The following is an 8,634-nucleotide window of genomic DNA, read 5'->3' as shown; positions in this document are numbered from 1 at the left end:
CTGAGACCTCTGCTAATTTGTGTAACTGATTATTTTTGCATGTAAATACAGGTTCGAAGAAGATGTGTTTGAACTTAACCACGTGGCATGCACAGGTGGCTCGAAGCCCGCACATCACTCCCCCTCCCCGCCCTTCTCGCTGCCCCTGTAGTTGTCGCTACCACGGGTTCTCTGCCACAACTCTTTGGGTGCTCCTCAGCCCTCGTCCCTTTCCCCCCAGCTATTATTGGTATCCTTCCGATGGTCCCCTCCCCAAGCCTGCCAACTTTTCCCTGCTTGAGCAATATCTGCTGGGTTGATTCAATTTGAAAAACTTGTTTTACCAAGCCGTCTCCTTTACATCTCCAGATGCATGTAATGTCCAGATTTTTTTTTTTTTTTCCTAAAGATACCTCCCCTCTTGCAGATTTTCCTTAAGGAAAACTGAACCTTCTTTTGCGTTTTTACTGTCCTGCATTTGGACTTCCCAGGTGGCTCAGTGATAAAGAATATATGCCCACCAATTAAGGGGTTGCTGAAGAGGTGAGTTCAATCCCTGGGTGGAGAGGATCCCCAGGAAGAGGAAATGGCCACCCGCTCCAGTATTCTTACCTGGAAAATCTCATGGACAGAGGAGCCTGGCGGGCTACAGTCCGTGGGGTCGCAGAAGAGTTAGGCACGACTGAGTGACTGAGCATGCACGCATGTGCATATGACACCTGGCTTCCCCTAAATCTCTTCCTTCTCACCTTGCCTAATTTTAGAGGTGAGTCCAGGAGACTCCTACCCTGAGTCAGGAAGTGAATGCATAGCCAAAGTGAGTGAAGTCACTCAGTTGTGTCCAACTCTTTGCAACTCCATGGACTGTCGCTTACCAGGCTTCTCAGGCGACAGTCCATGGAGATTTCAGGCAAGAGTACTGGAGTGGGTTGCCATTTCCTTCTCCAGGGGATCTTCCCGACCCAGAGATTGAACCTGGGTCTCCCGCCTTGCAGGCAGACGCTTTACCATCTGAGCCACAGGGAAGCCCAAGTGAAGTCACTCAATCGTGTCTGACTCTTTGTGACCCCATGGACTGTAGCCTACCAGGCTCCTCAGTCCATGGAATTTTCCAGGCAAGAGTAATGGAGTGGGTTGCCATTTCCTTCTTCAGGGGATCTTCCCAACCCAGGGATCAAACCTGGGTCTCCTGCACTGCAGGCAGACGCTTTACCATCTGAGCCATCAGGGAAGCCCCACATAACCAAAACACAAAGTTAAAAACGACAAGGACTTTAATTGAAGTGTTAGAGAATATTAGGAGTTTGTAGAAAGAAATGGTATTTCTAGTTGTTCAGGAGATTAGTGGGAGAAAGATCCAGCATTGATTCTGAAGGATATAGTGTTTGGACTGGGCCTTGAGGGTGGTTAGGATTTGGATATGTGGGAATGGAGGAACATTCCCTCTATAGCAAGAGCCAGGCCTGGGGCAGGGATGGGTGAGAAATGAAGAGGGAGAAGGAAAGAGCAGTGGGTGGTTTTAACAGGGAACATCTCTGAGCTGTCTGAAGTGATTAGGGGTAAAGACCTGTGAATGAGAACCTTTGGGGACGCGGGGTGTGTGATGCCTGCTTGAGATGAGTTCAGTGGGAGTGGAAGACGAGGCATCAGAGGCACTCCCAACACATTTCCAGCCCACCATTACCTCCTGGCTCATCCTCACCATCAGCTGTATTTGTAATGAAGTGAAGTGAAGTGAAGTCGCTCAGTCATGTCTGACTCTTTGCGACCCCATGGACTGTAGCCTACAGGCTCCTCCGTCCATGGGAGGGAAGAACAAATCTGACTCTGTACTGAATCTATTTCTGTTACTTTAACCTTTGTAGCTACAGTAGGTCTCCTACAGATGAACGCATTCCATTCTGAGAGTGCATTCATAAGTCCAAGAAAATAGCCTAGGTACCCAGCTAACACAGTAAGCTATGTAGCACTGTACTATAATAGGTTTATAATACTTTTCACACAAATAATATGTTAAAAAACAAACACAAAGAAAGCATTTTAAATCTTCCAGTACAGTACCTTGAAAAGTACAGTAGTACAGTACAACAGTTGGCATACGGGGCTGGCAGGAAGAGTTACTGAGTCCCCTTCTCCTCCCGCCTTCACTCTTGCCCAGCATCAGTTTTTTTCCAATGAGTCAGCTTTTCTCATCATGTGGCCAAAATATTGGCACTTCAGCTTCAGCATCAGTCCTTCCAATGAGCATTCAGGGTTGATTTCCTTTAGGATTAACTGGTTTGATCTCGTTGCTGTCCAGGGGACTCTCAAGAGTCTTTTCCAACACCACAGTTTGAAAGCATCAATTCTTCGGTGCTCAGCCTTCTTTATGGTCCAACTCTCACATCCACACACGACTACTGGAAAAACCATAACTTTGACTATATGGACTCTTGGAAGCAGAGTAATGTCTCTGCTTTTTAATCCACTGTCTAGGTTTGTTATAGCTTTTCTTCCAATGAGCAAGCATCTTTTAGTCTCATGGCAGGGCAAGCTGCAGTTTCAGTCACTCACATCCTGGGCTTGAAATAAAGACCCTGTACTACTGTAGTCTGTATAGTGCTGTACGATAAGGTTCACAAATCACAAGCACTCGTAGCAGACGCACGCATGTGACGATGTGTGCCAGACAAATGAAATCACGTACGTGATGGGACATGTGAACGGGTATTCACAACTTGAACATTCCTATGTAGGGGACTTACCATATTATTTTTGCTACAAGTTGAGTATTGCCTGTAGCCTGAGATATATAGGGTAGTCCATTATCAAAGCTATCTTTAAAGGTATAACACGTTTTCATTCATGTAGAGATTAAAAAGTTGCAGAACAGAGAATAACATTTGTTTTGTTGGAGGAGGTTTCTAGGAACATTGTGACAAGACCTATGTGGACAGCTGCAAGAACAAAGGATTCTGGCACCAAGAAGTTTGCAGCAACCAACCACATCCCATCCCACTGTGGTATAAAGAAGCCTGAATTCTAACTCGGGCAAGATGATTCTTTGGGGCACTAGTTCACCATCTTCTTGGTCTGCTGGTTTTCCAAATAAAGCCACTGTTCCTTCCCCCAACAACTCATCTCTCAATTCATTGGCTCATTGTGCAGTGAGCTTGGACAAATGTAACACAACCGCATAGTTTTGATAGCTGCCCCGAGGTTCAAAGAGTGGGGTTATATCTATTTACTATCAATATCAAGCTCCAGGCACCTAGGGCCGTGTTGGGTGCCCCGAGACCTTGTCGTTCTGCCTGAGGTCCTACACGGCTGTGGCTTTTTAAGAACACTTGGCCAGCCAACAGCTGTCCTGGGAGGCAGGGACTGAGCTCCCTCTGAAAGACTAACATGGTTTTCACCCAACTTGAGGCACTAAGATCATGGCATCCGGTCCCATCACTTCATGGCATATAGATGGGGAAACAGTGGAAACAGTGAGAGAGTTTAAATTTTGGGGCTCCAAAATCACTGCAGATGGTGACTGCAGCCATGAAATTAAAAGGCACTTGCTCCTTGGAAGAAAAGCTATAATCAACCTAGACAGCATATTAAAAAGCAGAGACATTACTCTGCCAACAAAGATCCATCTAGTCAAAGCTATGGTTTTTCCACTAGTCATGTATGGATATGAGAGTTGGACTGTAAACAAAGCTGAGTGCCAAAGAATTAATGCTTTTGAACTGTGGTGTTGAAGAAGACTCGTGAGAGTCCCTTGAACTGCAAGGAGATCCAACCAGTCCATCCTAAAGGAGATCAGTCCTGAATATTCATTAGAAGGACTGGTGCTGAAGCTGAAACTCCAATACTTTGGCCACCTGATGCGAAGAACTGACTCACTGGAAAAGACCCTGATGTTGGGAAAGATTGAAGGCAGGAGGAGAAGGGGATGACAGAGGATGAGATGGTTGGATGGTATCACTGATTCAATGGACATGAGTTTGAGCAACAATTCCGGGAGTTGGTGATGGACAGGGAGGCCTGGCGTGCTGCAGTCCATGGGGTCACAGAGAGTCAGACATGACTGAGCAACTGAACTGAATTGAACTGACAATGAGAGGTTTAGAAGGACAAGTGGAGTAGGAGAAACCTGAATCAGTGGCTCCTTCTAAGGACCTCCCTTCCCCAGCATAGCATCTTCTGGATCAGCTTGTGGTTGTCCTGGGTCAGTACCCACCTCTCTTCCCCAAACACCTGCAGGCTTGTGTGTCTTGAGGTTCAGTAGTGAGGCTGTGGAGGCTGACATATATGGGTTGGAATGTGGACTATCTCATTCATTCATTTGTTCATCTAGGACTATGAGTACAATTTTCGGGGGGGTCCAATGAAAATGAAAATGTTATTAAAAAATTATGATGAATTTCAAGACAGTAACAGCAGAGCATTAACCCAAGTGTGGGGCACGTCAGATCACACACTCACAAAACCAGCCCTGAGCGCCTCTCCTGTGGTGGACAAAGACAGATGAGGGCCCAGATCCCGGAATAGAGCAGGACCCTATGGTCCATGACCCCCATGTCCTCTGCTTGCAATTTGTCTGTGGAAAAGCTTTAGCCAGAGAAAAAGTTTAATCAGAGAAGCGAGAAAAGGCAGAAACAAAGGAAAACAAAGGAGACCAAATAATGATAATGTGTGTGCCTCATTATCAGTCATGTCTGACTCTTTGTGACCCCATGGACTGCAGCCAGCCAGGCTCCTCTGTCCATGGGATTCTCCAGGCCAGCAATACTGGAGTGGGTTGCCATGCCCCCCTCCAGGGGATCTTGCTGATCCAGGGATCAAATATGCATCTCCTCTGTCTCCTGCATTGGCAGGCGGGTTCTTTACCACTAGCGCCACCTGAGAAGCCAAGAATAATGTAGTCATTAAGCAAAGTCAAGGACCTTTAGCTCCTCTTCAAGAGCAATAGAGCATATTTTGAGCTATATCCTATGAACTGTCTTAGAGACACTGAAGCCCCTACCAGGTGGAGGAAGTTAACTACACGATGACCACACTGTAGCCACGACTTCAGTGGCCACAATTCTGAGAACTGGCCTCAAGGAACTGGGAACAAGATGACCATGGAACTGAAGATTCATTGCACTCAATCAGGATGACACTGATCAGACCACTGATGACCAGTTTCCAGATGACTTTCAGAGCTGACTGTATGTTTCTACACATAGTCCCCTCCCTCAGCCTATCAACACTCTTGCCCACTGGCTATCAGCTGGGGATGGGGTGGAGTTGGTCTTCGGACAGGCATCTGCCCTCATCCTCCCCGACCCCTGATGCTGGCATCCAAAATGGAGCAAACTTTCCACCAACCTGGCCTCTTTAATGGCTACTGAGTGGTGAGCAGCTGGACCCCACTTTCAGTTACAGTCCCATGGGTTTTACAGTTAAGTGGAGGAAACAGACAACAACCAAGCAGACATACAGTAACTACAGTAATAAAACAAATAGTGTTTCTTCTGTATTCAGTCCTTTCGTAAATGAACAAGATAATTTCAGATGTGATAAATGCTAGGGAAGGGAAGGGTCAAGTCAGGGTGCTAGGTCTGCAATGACTGGGGCAGAGGTGGGGTCTGGGTGGCCTGGAGGGGCTTGTGTTTGAGAGACTGAGTCATGCAAGGGGCAAAACGACTTCCAGGTAGAGGGCAGCAAAGTCAAGGGCCTTCCTTCGGAGCAGCCAACCTTGGGTGGCTGTTTAATCACTCTGAGCTTCAGCTCTTCATCTTAAAACGGGAATTAGCATGATATATTGACACAAACTGAGTATTTTCTGTGTGCTTGGCACTGTTCTAAACGCCTTCCTATTGACTCATTTAGTCCTCATGGTGGGGTCCACTTTTATCCCCGTTTTACAGAACTGGAAACTGAGGCACAGAAAGGACAAGGACTTGCCAAGGTCACCAGGTGGGGGAGTGGCAGAGCCTGGACTTGAGCCCCAGCTGGCTGATCCCGGAGTCCGTGCTCTTGCTCGTCCATCAGGTGCCTCTTCAGGCCTCCATGCGGCGTCACTGCCGTGAACTGTGTGCAGGGTGTGTTTCTGTATGTTCTGTGGTTTCCCAGGAGGATCTGGGGGCCTCTCTGGCCTTGTTTTACTTCATCATCCCCAGCCCCCATGCCTATGGGTGTTTGGAGCCAGAGTCCTGGCTCACTGCCCTGTCAGTCAGCGGGCACCATTCTGGGCACATTAATAGGCACTGCCTAGAATGTGGCTTGGCAGTGCCAGCCCCTCAGGGAGTTGATGACCATTTCAACACCCACCTGCTGGTTGTCATTCATTCCACACTGAATGCAGCCTCCCCTGGCTCCTTGAAAATCCCCAGCAGGGCTGCACCTCCCGATCCATTTAGAACATGTATTTGGGCCTCGTGGAGCCCTGCCAGCTCTTTATAGAAAGGAGGCACGATTGGGGGAGGAGAGAGGCGGGAGGGGGCTCTGCGTCAGGTTTTCAAGTTATAATGATCCCAGTCATTGAGACATCGAATCTCACATTGAAATCGGTTGAAAGTAAAAATATCGTTTTGTAATACTGCTGTTAATAATGTAAACATTAAAAGCACATTAAATACTTAGCTGTATTGTGGGGCACAATTGCCTGATTTTTCTTCTTTCAGCTTCTTCAACTGGAGGAAATGATTGGCTGCAATACCCAGATATGTTAGCATAAAGAGTTGATCTGGGCTTGCACGGGGGGACCTCGTCATTTGATGCCCCTGGAAGTTACACTGGCAGCAGATTGCTCCCTTTTTCTGGAGATGAGCTTATATTTTTTCAAGCTATGTAGGTACTGGAGGTCTTCTGGGAGTGGGGAGAGTCTTAAGTTGCAGGCGAATATCCAGACCCCTTGGCTCTGTTGAGGTCCCTGGCCACCTGCCCCAGGGACCTGCCTCCCCGCTTCACTCTGCTCTCTAGTCAACGCCACCCCAGAGAGGCCCTCCTTGGTCTCCAGCCAAAGTAGCAACACCCTCACTTTTGCTCCCTTTTGGCCTCCAAGGGGCAAAACTCACTATTGCACAACAGGCCCTGGTGAGCAGTCATCTCTTACCAAAGGAATCTGAGGAGAAAGGACATTAGAAGAGACGCAGGTCTCCCAGCCCATCGGTCCCCACCCCCTCTTTAGAGGTTTTAAGGAAACAGGTGAGGGGCGAATCAGACCAGGGAGATGTGTGACTTTTGTTCCTGGATGAGCTCTCAAGCCTCCTGTCCCATCTTGGGGCAGCTTGGTGACAGAAGGGATGTCTGAGTGAGGTCTGGTGGGAAGGACCCAGCCCCGATGCAAGTCAGTCTGCCTGGCCAGCTCCTGACGAGGTAGCTTCCAAGAGCTGCTTGTCCTCCTCCCTTCCTCTCGAATTCTTGGCACCCACGCTTTCATTTTTGTTCTTTCCCTCATCTTCTGTTTTATGTTTTTGGTCACAGAGGATGCAGATTTAAATCAAAAGTCCGAAGTTCAGATCATTCTGAAGAGCTGCTGATGAGTGGTCTCCCCTTGCCGTGTGTTTTATCAGAGCGCCTCCTGTCCTCTCCAGCATCGTCTGAAAGGCGCTGAGCAGCTGGGAAGAGTAATGGGGCTGCCAGGGCGCTGCCCAGAGGCCCGGGCCTTCCTGATGACATTGCATTATGGAAAAGCTGTAATAACACTCTGCTTGTGAGCTTCCTCTTCCATCACTCAGGGGACATCGGCAGGATGGAGGTGGGGCTGGCCAGTGTGGCTCGGGCTGCGCTTGTGCCCGCCACCCCGGCTGGCTGGGGCGGGGCGGTCAGGAGCAGGTGCTTTTCCACATCATCTGTCTTGAGGACCAAGTCAGAGGCCCCGTGGGGCAGATGAGGAAACCGAGGTCACGGAGATGCTACGCCCATCTGCCAGTGCTCTGGCAGACTCGCTATGTGAGGACCCGGCTGGGGAAAGGAGCTGGATCGGAATCCGCAGTCCTGATGCTGCCAGTCCCCTGCTGTCCCCACGTGGCCCCCACTTGCTGTGTATATCTCTTGTTTCTCCCTCCATAAATCAGGTGTCAATTTGATGGGAGGATCACAGAGAAAGAGGTTACAGTAGAGACTGGCTAGGGGCTCATCAAATCCACTTGCTCATCCTACGCATACAATTGAATGACTCTGCCCGCCCCCTGCCTCCCCGCACCCTGGGCATCTGGGGAGGGCCACAGGACGGGGTCTCGCCCAGGGGAGGTGGGTGTGCCTTCTCTGTGCTGTCCGTCTGGCTTTCAGGCCTGTGGTTGAAGTGGGGCCACAGAATGGAAGCAACCTGGGTCCTGCGATGACCGTGTGGAGCAGAGGCTGTCTGCTGACTCGAGTGGATTGGAGCATGAAGCACTGATATTTGAACATTGTTTGTAAACAGCCTCCCTTGACTAATACCTCTGTGTTTCTCAGTTCAAAAAGAAGAGCATGGGACTTCCCTGGTGGTCCAGGGGCTAACACTCCCAGCTTCTAATGCAGGAGCCCCAGGTTCGTTTCCTGGTCAGGGAACTAGATTCCACATGCCGCGACTGAGTTCACATGCTGCAACTAGAGAACCCACATGCTGAAACTAAGACCCAAGACCCAGCACAGACAAATAAACAATAAATATTAAAAAAAAAAAAAAAGAAGAAGAAGAGAATGCAGTTAGTG

This window comes from Bubalus kerabau, chromosome 3, assembly GCF_029407905.1.
Source record: "Bubalus kerabau isolate K-KA32 ecotype Philippines breed swamp buffalo chromosome 3, PCC_UOA_SB_1v2, whole genome shotgun sequence".
Classification (NCBI taxonomy): domain Eukaryota; kingdom Metazoa; phylum Chordata; class Mammalia; order Artiodactyla; family Bovidae; genus Bubalus; species Bubalus kerabau.
Note: the sequence above shows the minus strand (reverse complement) of the source record.